This window comes from Eubalaena glacialis, chromosome 5 (genome assembly GCF_028564815.1).
Source record: "Eubalaena glacialis isolate mEubGla1 chromosome 5, mEubGla1.1.hap2.+ XY, whole genome shotgun sequence".
Classification (NCBI taxonomy): domain Eukaryota; kingdom Metazoa; phylum Chordata; class Mammalia; order Artiodactyla; family Balaenidae; genus Eubalaena; species Eubalaena glacialis.
In genome coordinates this window covers 111,967,786-111,987,723 of record NC_083720.1, presented here as the reverse complement: position 1 = coordinate 111,987,723, position 19,938 = coordinate 111,967,786, and the positions used below count along the sequence as shown (strand labels likewise).

General features: G+C 38.8%; 1 pseudogene; it reads left to right on the top strand.

The window, feature by feature from the left end:
• Positions 1-18,466: 18,466 nt before the first annotated feature.
• LOC133091834 (hsp90 co-chaperone Cdc37-like) lies at positions 18,467-19,437 on the top strand (annotated as a pseudogene).
• The last annotated feature ends 501 nt before the right edge of the window (positions 19,438-19,938 follow it).

Below are 19,938 nucleotides of genomic sequence, written 5' to 3'. Positions count from 1 at the left end.
AGGTTGAGACCAGCATGAAACAATACCATTCTATGTTGCTATTGCACTTGTTAGTAATTATTCCTATTTCAGTGAATGTGGATCAAGAGTATAACTTATCAGAAGCAAAGCATCACCTTTGGCATTGCAGTTCATACACAACCAGTCACTAAATCTTACTGACTTCCACAGGGAGCCAGTAGGGTGATGGTTAAGAACACTGGTGATTATACTCAACTGTTTTGACTTGAATCCTGCTTCTTCCATTTGCTAGTTCTTTATCCTGGGAAACTTATTTAACTCTTTTGTGCATCAGTTTCCACAACTCCAAAATGGAAATGATGTTATCAGTGATAATAAATCTTAAATTTGTTTTGGAATTGAATTAATACATCTAAAGCAGTAAAAATAATGCCTGGCATATTGTAAGCTTTGGCTATTACCTCCCTCATCCTAGATATCTCTTGAAAGCATTTCTTTTCCACCATTATTATCCTAGTTTAAGCAGAAATTTGAAACACTTAAAAACAATATTACCCAAGGCTCTGAGAATTAGAAAGCAAACTTTAAAAACTGTTCAGAGTAAAATGTAGGAAGACTTAAGTGATTTTTGCAGCATTTCAAACTTCTGTTCAGTGACTCAGAAAAGAATTACAGCAGGTAAGGCAGAATTTAGAGGTAAGCAAGAGGTAAGAGCTTTCTTTCAATGGTTCTCAGACTTTATGGTGCTGCACAGAATCAACTGATTCAGAGATCCTGATTCTGTAGGCCTAGGAATCTACAGTTTTAACAAATGTATCCTCATTATTCTGATACAGATAACTCTAGAAGCAAACTGAAATCCATTCTGCTTCTCTGGCAGTGTGATAAAAGTTGACAATATGCTGAATTCTCTTTGAAGTTGAATTATTTTTTTGTTTTAGAAAACATGACCTGTAACAGCATCCCATCATGTCTCAGGGTACAAGAAATGACCCAACTGGCCCCTACATTAGTGTTAACCTTTTCCATTAACTCTCTGTACTTTGTTTAGTGGGAACTATGTCTCCATAAGCAATGATAACCTTTTAGAGCTCACTTTCTTTGATTTGGGGGCAATATACCTTTTTCTCCTAATGGCACATCTGGTGCTGTTATCAGCAATCTCTCAGTTCTTGTTGCTTACCCCTGTCACCAGCTTCACTCCACTGTTGCAAGTGTTGTTTCAGATTCTGATGTGACTTATCATCTCCTTCTATAAATTCACTGTTCAGCTTTTGTTCTGGTTTAAAGGACAGAGCATGGACCAGGAGTCAAGAGACCTGTCTGGCATCTCAGTCACTGTTAGGGTGACTTTTGTTCTCTAAGTCAACTAATACGAACTGCCGTTCTACAAAATGATGTTATTAATGATTTCTATAATTCTATTCTTTTAGTCTAGTCTACTAAATTATTTTATTTTAGTCTGGTCTACCCTACTTTTCCTCTTTTTTTATGTCTAGCTCTAAAGTGAGAACAAAAAGATCATAATTATGATAATAAACTGAAAGTACTTCCAGGATGTCACTGTTTTGAGCACATTTGCCATTGGATGGTAAATATAGCTTAATTTCTAGATCTAGGAATTTGTCATTATGCTAAGATTCTTTTAAGGTCCAACAGTCAGATGGCAAGACTGTTAGAAATTTGCCAAGTAAAATTCTATTTTGGGGTCTATTATATTTAGTTTAAATGTTTTTAGGTTAATTAACCCTCTCTGAAGCTCTTTGCTAATACCTCCATAGTCTCCTGGCACCATAAATACAGCTGCTAAGGCAGACTACCTAAGCATAGCATATAATAAACTGTTGGAAGGAGACACTAACCCCCTTACCCTGTCAACATTAGCAAACAGTGTGTTCTCTGTGGTACTCACCAAACACTTGTAGGAAGGTTGAATCAATAAGCAAAATCCTTGTACCCTGTAAACCTTCATAGACAACTTGCCCCTATGGTGCTCAGCAAGCACTTGGAAGACTGAGTCATCTCTGTTTTGTTGAAGGAACTCATTTTGAGAGCAAGGGATATAAGTATTCCATCCCTATCTCATAAAGCAAGGATTCAGGATAGGGGAATGGAAACTTCAGTGTTTGGATAAGGCAGACAGAAAACAAGTTAACTACTTTTTTTCCCCTTCTTAAATGGTGCATATGAATTTGAAGCAGCTAACATTACAAAAGCAATTAAGAAAATAGCTTGTAGGAAATCAGGGGAATTGTAATAATTAGGGGGAAAAATACCAGTTTTGGTTCACAAATCTCGCAAACATTGTGAGATTTCCTTTTCATTTCATTCATTGAATTTTTTAATAGTGACTGTTTTTCTTGAAAAAAATTCTTATATTTATCAGGATTCAGCTAAGAATTCATTGGTACTATGCTTAGGCAGTCCACTTTTGGATTATTAAGTTTAGTTTTATAACATTGAATTTCAGTTCTCTCTTGTGGGTGGTGATTCTTTGGTTTGGGTGGTTATTTTTCAATTGCACAAGAAGATAAAGTTGTAAATTTGAGGAAGCGTCAATGCATTTTAAGAATGATGGATGATTCATTGATTCCAGATAGAGATATTCAGATAGAATTGTTTTACTGGTCAATTAAACTGCCTGCAGTTAGCTTGTTTTGCAAAATGAAGGAAAATTTAATAAGTTAGGTGTGAACTAATATTTTAATGAAAAAATATTGCCCAAGATTTCTACATATCCAATGTATTGAAGTTAGGATAGCTCAATCTGCTATTAAACAATAATTACCATATATTTCCATGGCACATGGTACCCTTCAAAGGTTGAGTTTTACTACTGACATTTCACAAGTGAAGAGCAACATATTATGTTTAAAATGTAGCACAGGGCTTCTGGTTTCTAGTCCAATGTGTAAGGAGCTTAGAAATCGCCACTCTGTCTTAATTGTTCAGTTTGTCCTCAGCAGAACAAACTGAAAAATCAATAATTCTTCTTAGATCCAGAAGAAAAGTGAGGCCACAGGGCAAACTGCTGTCCCTGGAGAGACAGACAGATAATCACAACTTATTGGAGCATAAACACATGAGCAAAAACCTCTGCAAAAACTAGTGCTGGGGTAGGAAAAATTGAACTATAATTGCCAAGCTGCTGCAAGCTCAGTTTGGACAAGTCTGAGAGTTAACAACTCCAGGAGAACACAGTCATAACGTTCCCATATTTTTGTGATTTCTACCACCAAGAGTCCAACCTGGTTCTCACAGTAAATTTGGGAGAAAAATCTCCTGGTGTTTCTGGAAGGGAGAGTGGAAAGGAACCATTCAGGAAAATATCAGAACATTTTGCTTTTCTTTACAAGGCCTGCTTTCTGGTGAGACTATTTTATCAGAGCTAAAACTGGTAGGGTTTTAGCAGAGACCAACTTACCTGGGGAAAAGAAATACCCAAATCCAGCCCCCTCTAGCCATCCAACTCCACCTTAGGGGGGAAAAGCAGACAAGCAATGGTGAAATTCACAATTCAGGGCCACAGATTCACCAAAAGTCTGAGACATAATTATAAGACCATAGGACGCTTTCTCTCCCACTTCACCACTATGTTACTAAAGGCCTTTTACCAACTATGTCATGTCTACATTTCAACAGAAAATTACAAGGCATACTAAAGGGAAAACAAAATAAAACAAAACAAAACACAGTTTAAAGAGGCTGAACAAGCATCAGAAACAAGAGTTTGAGAGGGCTTCCTGGACAAGATGGTGGAGTAGAAAGACCTTAAACTCACCTCCTCTCATGAGCACACCAAAATCACAACTAACTGCTGAATAACCATTGATAAAAAAGATTGGAACCTACCAAAAAAGATATTCTATATCCAAAGACATAAAGAAGAGACCAAAACAAGATGGCAGGAGGGGCACACTTGTGATATAATCAAATCCCATACCCCCTGGTTGGCAACCCACAAACTGGAGAATAATTATATCACAGAAGTTCTCCCACAGGAGTGAGAGTTCTGAGCCCCATTTCAGGTTTCCCAGCCTGGGAGTCTGCACTGGGAAGAGGAGCCCCCAGAGCATTTGGCTCTGAAAGCCAGCATGTCTGGATCAAAGGAACTCCACAGGACTGAGGGAAACAGAGACTCCACTCTTGGAAGACACACACAAGGACTTGTGTATACCAGGACCCAGACCAAAAACAGTGCCTTCATAGGAGACTGGACCATACCTACCTATTGGCCTTGGAAGGTGTCAGGGGGAGGGGCCGGCTGTGGCTCATTCTGCAGACAAGGACACTGGTGGCAGAAGTATCAGGGAGTATTCATTAGCATGAGCTCTTCTGAAGGCTGACATTTTGGCACCAAGACCTGGCCACATCCAACAGCCTGTAGGCTCCAGGACTCAGGCCAAACAACCAACAGGGTGGAACACAGCCCTACCCATCAACAGACAGGCTGGACAGGCCACCTTTCCTGAGCCCACAGCCACCTAGAGACATGACTCTCAACACAGCTCTACCCACCAGAAGGTCAAGACACAGCTCCACCCACCACTGGGCAGGCACCAGCCCCTCCCACCAGGAAGCCTGCACAAGTCTCTAGACCAGCCTTACCCACCAGGGGGCAGACAACAGATGCAAGAAAACTATAATCCTACAGCCTGTGGAACTGAGTCCACAAACACCAGAATTTAGACAAAATGAGACAGCAGAGGAATATGTTCCAGATAAAGGAACAAGATAAAACCCCAGAAGAACAACTAAGGGAAGTGGAGACAGGCAACCTACCTGAGAAAGAATTCAAAGTAATGATCGTGAAGGTGATCCAAGAACTCGGGAAAAGAATGAATGCACAGAGTGAGAAGTTACAAGAAGTTTTTAACAAAAAGTTAGAAAATATAAAGAATCAAAACAGAGTTAAAGAATACAGTGACTGAAATGAAAAATATGCCAGGAAGAATCAATAATAGAATAAATGAGGCAGAAGAACAGATAAGTCAGCTGGAAGAGAATGGTGGAAATCACTGTCACAGAAGAGAATAAAGAAAAAAGAATGAAAAGAAATGAGGACAGTTTAGAGACCTCCAGGACAACATCAAACACATCAACATTCACATTATAGGGTTCCTGGAAGGAGAAGAGAGAGAAAAAGGGCTTGAGAAAATACTTGAAGAGATAACATTAGCTGAGTAACAATAGCTGAAAACTTTCCTAACATGGGAAAAGAAACAGTTAACCAAGTCCAGGAAACACAGAGAGTCCCACACAGGATTAACCCCAGGAGGAACACACTGAGACACATAGTAATCAAACTGACAACAATTAAAGATAAAGAGAAAATATTAAAAGCAACAAGGGAAAAGCAACAAATAACATACATGGGAATCCCCCTAAGGTTATCAGCTGATTTTTTAGCAGAAACTCTGCAGGCCAGAAGGGAGTGGCACAAAGGATGAATCCAAGAAGAAGATAGAACACTTGTGAATATATATGCACCCAGCATAGGAGCACTGCAAAATATAAGGCAAATTTTAAAAGACATAAAGGGAGAAACTGACAGTAGCACAATAATAATGGGGGAATTTAACACCCCACTTACATCAATGAACAGATCATCCAGACAGAAAATCAATAACGAAACACAGGTTTTAAATGACACATTAGACCCAGTGGACTTAATCAATATTTATAGAGCATTCCATCTGAAAGCAGCTGAATGCACCAAGTGCACATGGAACATTCTCCAGGATAGATCACATTCTGGGCCACAAAGCAAGCCTTGGCAATTAAAAAAAAAAAACAAAAAACAGAAAACTGAAATCCTATCAAGCATCTTTTCAGACCACAATGCTAAAAATCAACTATAAGAAAAAAAAACTGCAAAAAAACACAAACACTAGGACGCTAAACAATATGCTACTAAACAACCAATGGATCACTGAAGAAATCAAAGAGGAAATTAAAAAATACCTGGAGACAAATGAAAATGAAAACACAATGATCCAAAACCTATGGGATGCAGCAAAAACAATTCTAAGAGGGAAGTTTATAGCAATACAAGCTTACATCAGAAAAGAAGAAAAATCTCAAATAAGCAACCTAACCTTATACCTAAAGCAACTAGAGAAAGAAGAACAAACAGAATCCAAAGTTAGTAAAAGGAAAGATATCATAAATATGAGAGCAGAAATAAATGAAATAGAGACTAAGAAAACAACAGAAAAGATCAATGAAACTAAAAGCTGATTCTTTGAAAAGATAAACAAAATTGATAAACTTTTAGCCAGACTCATCAAGAAAAAAGGGATAAGGCCCAAATCAATAAAATTAGAAATGAAAAAGAAGTTACAAAGAACACCACAGAAATACAAGGGACCATAAGAGATTGCTACAAGCAACTATATGCCAATAAAATGGACAATCTAGAAGAAACAAACAAATTCTTAGAAAGGTACAATCTCCCAAGACTGAATCAGGAAGTAATAGAAAATTTGAATAGACCAATTACCAGTACTGAAATTGAATCTGTGATTAAAAACCTCCCAACAAACAAAAGTGCAGGACCAGATGGCTTCACAGGTAAAATCTACCAAACAGAGAAGAAAAAATTGCAGAGAAAGGAACACTTTCAAACTGGTTCTATCAGGCCACCATCACCCTGATACCAAAACCAGACAAAGATCCACAAAAAAGAAAATTACAGCCAAATATCACTGATGAACATAGACACAAAAATCCTCAGCAAAGCAGTCGCAAATCAAATCCAGTGATACATTAAAATGATCATACACCATGCTTAAGTGGGATTTATCCCAGGGATGCAAGAATTTTTTTAGTATCCACAAATCAATCAATGTGGTACACCATATTGACAAGTTGAGGAGTAAAAACCATATGATCATCTCAATAGATGCAGAAAAAGCTTTTGATAAAATTCAACATCCATTTATGATAAAAACACTCCAGAAAGTGGACATATAGGGAACCTATCTCAACATAATAGAGGCCATATATGACAAACCCACAGCTAACATCATACTCAAAGGTGAAAGCATTTCCTCTAAGATCAGAAACAAGAGAAAGATGTCCTTCTCGCCACTTTTATTCAACATAGTTTTGGAAGTCCTAGCCATAGCAATCAGCGAAGAAAAAGAAATAAAAGGAATCCAAAGTGAAAAAGAAGAAGTAATACTGTCACTGTTTAGATGACAAAAACTGATACATAGAAAATCCGAAAGATGCTACCAGAAAACTACTAGAACTCATCAATTAATTCAGTAAATTTGCAGAATACGAAATTAATACTGAGAAATCTGTTGCATTCCTATAAACTAACAATGAAGTATCAGAAAGAGAAATTAAGGAAACAATCTCATTTACCATCATAACAAAAATAATAAAATAACTAGGAATAAACTACCCAAGGAGGCAAAAAACCTGTACTCTGAAAACTGTAAGACACTGATGAAAGAAATCAAAGATGACACAAACAGATGGAAGTGTTCTTGGACTGGAAAAATCAATATTGTCAAAATGACTATACTACCCAAGGCAATTTACAGATTTAATGCAATCCTTGTCAAATTACTAATGGCATTTTTCACAGAACCAGAACAAAAACTTTTAAAGTTTGTATTGAAACACAAAAGAATAGCCAAAACAATCTTGAGAAAGACAAACAGAGCTGGAAGAATCAGGCTCCCTGACTTCAGATGATATTACAAAGCTACAGTAATCAAAACAGTATGGTACTAGCACAAAAACATACATATAGATCAGTGGAACAGGATAGAGAACCCAGAGATAAACCCACGCACCCATGGTCAATTAATCTATGGCAAAGGAGGCAAGAATATACAATAGAAAAACAGCCTCTTCAATAAGTGGTGCTGGAAAAACTGGACAGTTACATGTAAAAGAATGAAATTAGAACATTCTCTAACACCATACACAAAAATAAACTAAAAATGGATTAAAGACCTAAATATAAGACTGGAAACTATAAAACTCCTAGAGGACAACATAGGCAGAACACTCTTCAACATAAATTCCAGCAATATCTTTTTGGATCCATCTCCTAGAGTAATGGAAATTAAAACAAAAATAAACAAGTGGGACCTAGCTAAACTTAAAAGCTTTTGTACAGCAAAGAAAACCATCAACAAAATGAAAATGCAACCTACCAAATGGGAGAAAATATTTGCAAATCATATGTTTGATAAGGGGTTAATATCCAAAATATGTAAAGAACTCACACAATTCAGTAGTATAAACAAAACAAAACAAAACAGGCTGATTAAAAAATAGGCAGAGCACCTGAATAGACATTTTTCCAAAGAAGACATACAAATGGCCAACAGGTACATGAAAAGGTATTTAATGTCACTAATGATCAGGGAAATGAAAATCAAAACCATAATAAGGTGTCACCTCTCACCTGTTAGAATGGCTATCATGAATAGACAAGAGGTTAAAAAGTGTTGGTGAGGATGTGGAGAAAAGGTAACCATTGTGAACTATTGGTGGGAATGTAAATTGGTGCAGCCACTATGGAAAACAGCATGGAGCCCCCTCAAAAAGTTAAAAATAGAACTACTATATGATCCAGCCATTCCACTGCTGCATATTTATCTGAAGGAAATAAAATCACTATCTTGAAAAAATGTCTGCATACCCATGTTCATTGCAGCATTATTTAAAAAGCCAAGTCATGGAAATAACTTGTGTCCAATGAAGGATGAATGGATGAAGAAAATATGTATATACAATGAATATTATTTAGCATTAAAAAAGGAGGAAATCTTGCCATTTATGACAACATGGATGGACCTTGAGAGCATTATGCTAAGTGAAATAAGTCAGATGAGAAAGACAAGTACTGTATGATTTTGCTTATATGTGAAATCTAAACTAAAAAGCAACACAAAAAACAAACCAAACTAATCAAAAAAGAACAGATGATTAGTGGTTGCTGGAGGTGGGGATTGGGGTTGGGTAGGTGGGTGAAAGTGGTCAAATGGTACAAACTTCCAGTTATAAGCAAAATAAGAGATGTAATGTACAGCATGGTGACTATAGTTCATAACACTGTACTGAGTATTTTAAAGTTGCTAGGAGATAGATCTTAAAAGTTTTCATCACAGGGAAAAAATTTGTAACTATGTGTGATGATGGATGTTAGGTAAAATTACTATGGCAAACATTTCACAAAATATACATAAATTAAATCATCTTGTTGTACATCTAAAACTAATACAATATTATATGTCAATTAAAAAAATTAAAGTTGCCTCTGTGTAGTTGCACATATATAACTTTTGTGATGAAAAAAGTGGATATAAGTACCAAAGGCATGCATATCAGTAGATATCGATGATAATTATGTGCATTTCCCTGATAACATATTATGTGGAGCATCATTTCATATGCTTATTTGTTATCTGTATATCTTCTTTGGTGAGATGTCTATTAAGGTCTTTTATCCATTTTTTAATTGAAATTTTTGTTTTCTTATTGTTGAGTTTTAAGAGTTCTTTGTATAGTTTGAATAAGTTCTTTTTCAGATGTTTATTTTGCAAATATTTTTGCCCAGCCTGTAACTTGTCTTCTAAGTCTCTTGCAGAGCAAAAGTTTTACATTTTAATAAAGCCTAGCTTATTAATTATTTCTTTCATGAATTTTGCCTTTGGTGTCATTATTGTATTCTAAATGACAGACTATATATTTGCACTATGCTTTATTATGTTTTTTTGCATATCTTCAACTATAAATTAAAAAAACACAGAATAAAGATTTTCTAATATTCCATTTACCCTTAAGAAAAAGGATATTGATTTTGACTGTTTTTTCTGAAAAAAAAGTATTCTTGTGGTTTGACAATATGGACATTTTATTTCATGCATCATTCTAATAAAAACAGAAAAAATTTGAAAGGGTGCTGAAGTTGTTATGCATTATTTAACTATAATAAAAAACACAGTACAAAAATTATGCTAAAAGTATACAAATAACTCTGGTAATATTCTAGGTTTGTGATAATCACCTATGGAGTCTTTTAAAAAAATATAAGTAACCATAAAGATAAAGATATTTGTCATATGTCATATAATCATATAAATCATATAGTTTGGTTTCTAGTGTGTTTTCTTGAAATAGGCAAAAAGCTTAATTGAATTGCTTCACACACTTTTAAAATGTCATTCTGACTAGTCTTTCTGAAAAATTATCTTGTAGTTTAAGTACTTATTTCTCTTCTCATTCTCATGGTTGAGATAATACTTTTTGGTAATAAATTAGGAGACAATAGGAAAATAAAATTTGACTGTGCTTTGTAAATTTTTAGCATCTTGTGAGAAGAATTATTACAGAACTCTGGCAACTTGAAACTGGTTACTGGCTGTGATCAAGGCTTGTCTTGTAGAATTTAAATTTTATTTGAAGGCTTTGCCTCCTAAATAAACATTAAAATATATAGTTTAGAATATATCATACTAAACATTACAATTCTCTATAGAGTTTTGGAATTGCAACCAAAGCAAAGATGAGAGTAATACTTGGGACAAAAACACATATTCTGTACCACTCCAGTGAACTGCTCTTGTTAAGATAACTGATGACCTTCACACTGGTAGACCCAGCAGTTAGTCTATAGTCTTCACCTCTCTAGAGATCTTCACAGTGTTTATATCCTTTATTCTTGAAACACTCTCTTCATGTGAAGCATATTATTCTCCTGGTTTATGTCCTGTCACAATCTCCAGATCTTTTCAGTATTTTCATTTTTTTTCTCTTTTACTCTACATCTATCACCTATCTATCTATCATCTATCTATCATCTGCTTTATTCAAAACCTACTGATTTAAATTTAACCTCATCTGAAAAATACCTTCACAGTGACATTTAGACTGATGTTTGACAAAAATCTGGGTTATTTGGTCTAGCCAAGTTGACATATAACATATGTCACTCTATACCCATGTACCTACCTCAGAATCCCTATCTCTGTCCCTGATAAGGCTTTCATTTCATAAATATTGGAGTCTTTCTTGAATCCTCTATTTCTCTCACACTCAACATCCAGATAGTACTTTGACTCTACTTTTACAGTATATCCTGCACAAAATGATACATACGTTGCCATGAGTAACATCTGGACCACCATCATCTCTTGCCTGGAGACTGTAATAACCTCTTAATTAGTCTCCTTGTTGCCTCTAAAACCTGTTTTGCAAACAGCAGGCACTGAGATTCTAAAGAAGTGAAATGCTTCATCTTCTTTTCAATCCTCTAAAATAAAATTGAAAGTTTTGCTATAAGCACATCCTTACTAGTCTGATCTCTAATAGCCACTCTAACCTTTCAAATTCTCCATCCCTGCGGGCCTCGTCAATATTCTTTGTAAACACAAAGATATTTCTTGAAGGTGCAAAGGTGCACCCACCAGGGCCTTTGTACCTGCTGTTGCAGGAGACTTGAATTCTCCTCCCCAGATACTCACGTGATCCGCCCCCTCACCCCACTCATGTCTTTGATGAACTGACCACTCCAACTATTTATTTATTTTCTTTTTTGGGGGGCTGCCTCCGGTCTTATCTGCGGCACGCAGGGGCTCTGCTGAGGTGTGTGGGGTCTTTCATTGTGGCGGGGGCTCTTTGTTGTGGCGCATGGACTCCAGAGCACGTGGACTCTGTAGTTTGCGGCACACGGGCTCTCTTGGTTGTGGTGTGCGAGCTCAGTAGTTGTGGTGTTCAGGCTTAGTTGCTCCACAGCATGTGGGATCCCAGTTCCCAGACCAGGGATCAAACCCATGTCCCCTGCATTGGAAGGCAGATTCTTTACTGCTGGACCACCAGGAAACTCCCTGACTAACCCATTTAAAGCAGTTCTCCCTGATGGTCACTATCTCTTGACCTTCCTCATCTTTTTTATTTTGTGCATCCCGTCCTTTCATGCCTTTTCCTTAGAGGAATTCTCCTGCTATCACAGACCTGATTGATCTCTCCAGCCTCTGAAATGCCTTTTAAAGTGAATGTTATACATAATGGAGTAGTGTTAACCCTAAAACCATATAAGATTTTACTTTTTTACCCCCCCACTCTTATTTCTATCTGACGTTATTTGCTGTAATTCTGTATTTATTTATCGTTGTCTTTCTTCCTCACTAGAATGCAAGCTCAGTGAAGTCAGACTTAATCTGCCTTTATTTCCCAGAGCCTAGAATAGTGTCTGCACATAGTAGGTGTTCAATAGTGAATCAGAGCCATGTCCTGAGTCATGTCTTGTGGCAGTAAATATACATTGATCAGCTGCTGATCAGTCCACAGAGTAATAACATCCTTCAAAAAATCAAAACCAAATTTCCCAAGGGAAAGAGACACTCCAAGGGGAAAAAAATCTGTAAATAGTCCTGCTTATTCATTTGTGGAGCACATCTGTTCTGTACACTCTTTATCTGCAAAGCCCTATTGTGGATGTTGCATAAAGAAGGGAGAACAGTTAAATAAGGAATTTATTGTGAATAAAATGTCTATGTATACAATTTTGGATAATGGCAAAATTTAGAATCCAAAATAGTCTTAAGACTTTTATTTTTGTCTTTACTAAGGCTTTAAACCAAGGATGTTTTCTTTTCTAGCCAAATATACTCTTTACACAAACTCCAGTTAATATGGTGTCCATCAGCTTGTAATTATGGTGGAGGCTCTATTTCATACAATTTGCTGTCATGGGGAGCTGAGAAAAAGTTTCAGTAGATAGAGGAAGATATAGGGTCAAGGCATTTAAAAAAATTAGTTTTAGCATATTTAATGCTGGTGGGAATGACAGAGAGGAAATCTACCTTCTGAGCACCCCAAGCTGTCATTTCCTGTTTTGGGGATGTGTCCTGGGCTATAAGATAGCCTTCTCCAATCACAGCATCTCCCTTTGTGTCTGCTCTTAAGCTGAAAGGGTCATTAGGGATTGTTCTGTCCCACTCCCTGTGTTTTACAGATAAGAAAGGCAAGATGCAACGATGCCCATACAGTCATCTCTTTCCTTACACTGCCACTGTCTCTTCCTAGCTGGGCTCCACATCTCTGCCCCTGCAAGTCATCCTCCACACTGAAGCCAGCGATCTTCACAAACCACAGATCTTGTACTATTCTGCTCCTACCACCATCTAGGGGCCCAGGATTTTAGACTCCAAGCTCCAATGACCATATATTCCATTACACTTAATTAACATGCGATTTGTGGGGGTTTTTTAATAAAAATAAAGTTATAGATTAAGTTGATACATGCTAACTTGGTTGAAAAGAAAAAAAGTATGGTCTAATATGGTATGGTTCTCACTGATTCTAGAAATGTGCTGTGCATTAGAATCACCCAGGAAGCTCTTAAAAGTCCCAATGCCTGATTAAAGTTCCCATCTGGTCTGGCCTTTGCCTAATCTCTTCCTGGCTTCCTGCTCTGGAACACACCAGGCTCCCTCCTGCCTCAGGGCCTTTGCATTGTGTGGTTACCTCTGCCAGGATTTTTTCCCTCCTGAATTTTATACTTGGACCTGAGTTTCTCTTCAAAGAGATCTCATCACTCTTTAGTTATCTTTCCTTGACCCAAGAGATTACATGAGGATGGTTTGTTATATGCTGTCCTAGGACTGTCTTACCGACTTTCACTGCAGTTACCTCAGAGTGTAATTATGTGCTCACTCTTTTGAGTGATTAATGTTCCTCCTCCTCACCAGACTGAGAGGTGTATGAGTGTCATTGTTTGCACTTGTAACCTCAGTGCTTACTTAGCAGAATTGCTTTTTAGGCACTCCATAAATTTTTGTCAGGTGAATGAATGAATAATGAATTGCCATGAAGAGGTCTGAGTAGTTTCTGTGAGACAGATTAGACATAAGGGAAATAATGCATTTACCTGATGATTATTTCCCAGTGTACCCTTTATTTTTCTATGCCCTCCTACAAGTTTCACCAGTTCCCTACAAGATTCACAAGGAATTGACCATTTATTATTAGTCAGAAGTGTTTAATGATGTTGGTAGTTACTTAAAATGAGATTCAGCATGAAAAGTATATCTATTTTTTACTTTGCTTTGTTAAAAACCTTTTATACTCAGATCTTAGACCAAATATTTTGGTTTGTGTTTCCTTTGAGAAAAATGATCTATCCAATACGTATAATGAAAATATTATAACTGTTTATTATGATGCTCAGATAAGTCCCATGGTCTCCTATTTTCTAGTCATCTTTCTAATATATTTTTCTCTTATATTAATTAAATATAATTAATTAATTATAATTAATTAGTTTCTCTTATATTAATTAAATTTCTCTAAGAAAATTTTTTCTCTTATATTAATTAGCTTTATATCAGTATTTCAGAAAATATAAAATTATGAAATTTTCATTGAAGATAAGTTTTGCACATTAGTGGATCTCACTAGCTTTTTATCTTGGGCATCTTTCAGGATTGTTATCTCTTCTTATTTCTTTTGACCTGGATTTTGTTATTAATTTGTTTGGTGGCTTTTCTTGCTGAGTCACATTCTGCAATTGGGTCTCATGCATTTTTTAAGCCCTTGGGTATAAGGAGATGTTAAATCCCGTTAAGAAGAAGAATTTTTTTGGTAGTGTTTAACACTTATCCTTGAAAAACAATAAAATGTGCCACTGCTTTCTATCCTTTACCCCAGTATGATACATTCCTTGAGCAACTGGTAGTTTTGATCATATTTGTAACTGATAGTCCTACAGAATTTTAAGGCTCTTGGGGCCTCTTGAGAGCATCAAGATGTTAGTGAGATGAATCTGACTGTCCCACCTGGGTGCAGCAAGGCCAGGTTTCAAGCCCTCATTTTCACACTTAGTAGTTATGCGAGCTGGAATATTCTGAGTTCATTTTCTCATCTGTAATAACCAGTAAACAGTCACAAAACTGAGTGTAGTTTAAATGAGACAATACTTCACAGTGTTAGGAGAACAAATCTGTTGGTCGTGAATCTTCTTTTCATATTATAGCTGATGAAGCCCAGATCCAGACAAATCTGGGGACTTTAAGCCTGTGTAAATACACTGGCAGAGCTGCGGGCCCAGGTCTTCTACACTGCATGTTCCCATTCCACTATATTTAATTGATAAGTGATTTTAATTTTTGCTTTTAATGAAAATACAATTATAGAATGGGTTAGTAAATGCTATGTTGGTTGAATAGAAACAAAACCCTGTATGGTCTAATATAGTGATTTACACTGGTGCTTGAACCTTACTGCGCATTAGAATCATTTGGGAAACTTTTTAAAAATCGTGATGTCCAGGCTATACCCCATTCCAATTAAATCACAGTATCTGAGGGTGAGACCCAAGCATGATTTTTTTTTTTAAATGACTTCCTATGCAATTTTGTACACAGAATTTGCCAAAACTCGGCTGAGAATACTCCAAACCATCTCTAGGACAGTTTTTAAAGGTCTGTTCTTCTGTTAACAGATCATATGTCTTGGGGACTGTGTTAAGTCCCTCTTTATGGGTTTGTTTTCTGATATATTTTCCCTTCTTCCTATTGAAATACACCACAGACCTCACATCTTTTGGTCACTTCATCCGTGTCACTAACCTGAATGCTGCTGCATCCCAAAGAGGTCAATGCCTTATTTGCGTGCATCTCCAGATGTCTCTTAACAATGCATCCTGCAAAGATAACAGAGAAGGGCTCTTCTTTCAATAGGACCTGGTATCCACATTTAATTCAACAGGCATGAATGACTTTTATTTTAATCCCTTAATTAACTTTTTCCCTCTGGTATAAATCTAGGCTTTCTGGATCGAGTGGTGGGAGTCTTAGAGGAGACGGTACTGCCCCTTGCATATTTAGCCAGAGATTTGTGTGGGGACACGCCTGGGTAGTTTAGATATGATAGGGTGATGATCTGGAAGAGTCTACTTCAGTCTTCTTAGTTATTTAAAATACGAACTGGACCATTGATTTTGCAGTTGTTTTCTTTCCATACCTCAGAATTTCCTATAAGGGGCTGAAAGATTCCAGGGTTGCTTATGTGTTACTGTTTCATCTCTGACAGTTTCTATTTCTCACAGAGGATCAGAGCAGGGCTGGAAACAGCTAGCTTTATTTTTATTATCTACTGTAAAATGAGAACGTGATGTAAATGTGCAGACAGTGTTTACCAGTTGAGGTCCTGAGGGAACTATCCACATATCTTCTTTTTTTAAACACCTTTATTGGAGTACAACACCTTTATTGGAGTATAATTGCTTTACAGTGGTGTGTTAGTTTCTGCTTTATAACAAAGTGAATCAGTTATACATATACATATGTCCCCATATCTCTTCCCTCTTCTGTCTCCCTCTCTCCCACCCTCCCTATCCCACCCCTCTAAGTGGTCACAAAGCACCAAGCTGATCTCCCTGTGCTATGTGGCTGCTTCCCACTAGCCATTTTACATTTGGTAGTGTATGTATGTCAATGGCACTCTCTCACTTCGTCCCAGCTTACCCTACCCCCTTCCCCATGTTCTCAAGTCCATTCTCTATGTCTACATCTTTATTCCTGCCCTGCCACTAGGATCATCAGTACCATTTTTTTTAGATTCCATATATATGTGTTAGCATGCGGTATTTGTTTTTCTCTTTCTGACTTACTTCACTTTGTATGACAGACTCTAGGTCCATCCACCTCACTACAAATAGCTTAATTTTGTTTGTTTTTTATGGCTGAGTAATATTCCATTGTATATATGTGCCACATCTTCTTTATCCATTCATCTGTCAATGGACACTTAGGTTGCTTCCATGTCCTGGCTATTGTAAGTAGTGCTGCAATGAACATTGTGGTACATGACTCTTTTTGAATTATGGTTTTCTCAGGGTATATGCCCAGTAGTGGGATTGCTGGGTCGTATGGTAGTTCTATTTTTAGTTTTTTAAGGAACCTCCATACTGTTCTCCATAGTGGTTGTATCAATTTACATTCCCACGATTTATTTTTAATGAATGGAAAAGCTTGCCATATAGAAAAGCAAAGTAGATACATGTGATTTTATGTAAGTTTTGTGTCATCTGACTCCGGGAAAATCTTTTGCCTGACTGAAAGATTGATGGCTCCAGGTGGTACTTGGTGACCATGCCTATAATCCTCGTGGCAGACAAGAGAGAGCAACAAGGAGAAAGGAGGTCAGGGAATGAGGAGAGGAAGCCTTGCGAGGCAGAAACTATGAGAGTGAGAGTGCAAGCTGCCCACCTGCACCTAAACAGGCAGAGTGCCTGGGGCCAGGGGCAGAATTCTTTAACAGCAGAAACTCTCCCACCAACCCTACAAACATCATACTCAATAACATTCCTGTGTGTTACTGCTTCCCTTCCTTGAAATCCCTTCAGTGGAATGTCTGTTTGCATTCTCATGCTGGGGGTTGTAGATGGATGGACAAGCAGGCCGTGGAGAGTAAGCACATAAAAGAGGAGCCACCTTTGACTATCTTTTTTACCAGTTTCTTGGTTTCTTTTCAAAACTGCTTTCTCTGGTAAAAGAAGCAAAAAAACTTACATGCTATCTAATATATATGTATATATATTCAGATCAGCCAAATCACCCCTGGCCATTAAAGGGGAGACAGCTGTTGTGGCCAGATCGCCCTCACATCCTCAGTGCCTGTTTTCTGTAGGAACCTTCCATGAATTCTCTGCTCTTCATTTATGACCATGTTTTCCAAATGTATAGTGTCTACAAAAGGTATGAAAAGTTTAGGACTTATGATAATAATACTCGGTATTGGCAATAGCCACACTGAGCCCTTCATTGCTCACTGCTTTTCTCACTGACCCTGGAGTTTGAGGGTGACAGGGGAGGACCTTCAAGATGATGGAGGAGTGAGACGTGGAGATATCTTCCTCCCCAAAAATACATCAAAAATACATCTACATGTGGAACAACTCTTACAGAGCACCTACTGAACACTGGCAGAAGACCTCAGACTTCCCAAAAGGCAAGAAACTCCCTACGTACGTGGCCATGTGGCTGACAGGATCTTGGTGCTCTGGCCGGGTGTCAGGCCTGAGCTTCTGAGGTGGGAGAGCCGAATTCAGGATATTAGGCCACCAGAGCCAACCTGGCCCTACGTAATATCAATTGGCGAGAGCTCTCACAGAGATCTCTGTCTCAATGCTAAGACCCAGCTCCACTCAATGACCAGCAAGCTCCCGTGCTGGACACCCCATGCCAAACAACTAGCAAGACAGGAACACATCCTCACCCATTAGCAGAGTGGGTGCCTAAAATCATAATAAGGTCACAGACACCCCAAAGTACACCACTGGAAATGGTCCTGCCCACCAGAAAGACAAGATCCAGCCTCATCCACCAGAACATAGGCACCAGTCCCCTCCACCAGGAAGCCTACACAACCCATTGAACCAACCTTACCCACTGGGGGCAGACACCAAAAACAATGAGAACTATGAACCTGCAGCTGGCAAAAAGAAGACCCCAAACACAGTAAGTTAAGCAAAATGAGAAGACAGGTGTCCGAGTGCCAGCAGAAGCTGAAGGAGCTGGAGGTGGCTGAGGGCAAGGGCAGCAGGGCCAAGCTGGGAAGGCTGTAGGCTGAGGCAGAGCAGCTGCACAAGGAAGAGTGGAGCTGAGAGCAGAAGCTAGAGGAGATGCGCAAGAAGGAGAAGAGCATGCCCTGGAATGTGGACACGCTTAGCAAGGACGGCTTCAGCAAGAGCATGGTCAATACCAAGCCTGAGCAGGCGGAGGTGGAGTTGGAGGAGATGAGGGAGCAGAAACACAAAACCTTCATGGAAAAGTATGAGAAACAGATCAAGTACTTCGGCATGCTCCGCTGCTGGGATGACAGCCAGAAGTACCTGTCAGACAACGTCCACCTGGTGTGCGAGGAGGCTGCCAACTACCTGGTCATTTGGTGCCTTGACCTAGAGGTGGAGGAGAAATGTGCACTGATGGAGCACGTGGCCCACCAGACCATTGTCATGAAGTTCATCCTGGAGCTGGCCAAGAGCCTGAAGGTGGACCCCCGTGCCTGCTTCCAGCAGTTCTTCACCAAGATCAAGACTGCCAACCGTCAGTACATGCAGGGCTTCAATGACGAGCTGGAGGCCTTCAAAGGCTGCGTGCAGGGCCAGGCCAAGCTGCACATCAAGAAGGTCATGAGGCAGTACGAGGAGGAGGAGTGCAAGCAGCAGCTTGGCCGAGCAGCCTGGACCCTGTCGAGGTATACGAGTCCCTCCCTGAGGAGCTCCAGAAATGCTTTGAGGTGAATGATGTGCAGATTCTACAAGATGCCGTCAGCAAGATGGACCCCACAAATGTGAAGTACCACATGCATCACTGCATCGACTCCGGCCTCTGGGTCCACAACTCCAAGTCCAATGAGGCCAAGGAGGCGGAGGAGATGAGTCTTGGGGACCCCTTGCTGGAAGCCTTCAAGCCGGGTGATGAGAAAGATGTCAGCGCATGACCCACCTCAGCTGCTGCCTGACTGCCTGCAGGCCCCTGTGCACCCCTTTTCAGAAAACAAAAATAGACACCATCTCCCTAGCTCCTGGCTTCCTTCACTTTTGCTGCTCCCCCACCTAGCCTAGAGGGGACTGCCCAACCCTTCCACCACTGCCACACCCCCAGTGTTCATCCAAGCCTTTGCTTTGAGTCAAGGGATTTCACTGCCTGCAGCTCCCCCCACTTCAGCATTATGCAAAAGGCTCGGGGATACAGGGAGGGGTAGAGGTTGCCAGCCTGGTCCATGGGGTAGGGGTGGGGTCCCCAGCTGAGAGCCCTGCTCCAGTGACTGTGGGCTCTGTTTTCACTGTTAATCCACATTGAGTATTCTATATAGTAAACAGCAATTATCTTCCAATATGCAACAGATGAAGGAGCAAAGTAAAAACTCACCAGGCCAAACAAATGAAGAGGAAATAGGCAGTCTACGTTAAAAAGAACTCAGAGTACTGATACTAAAGAC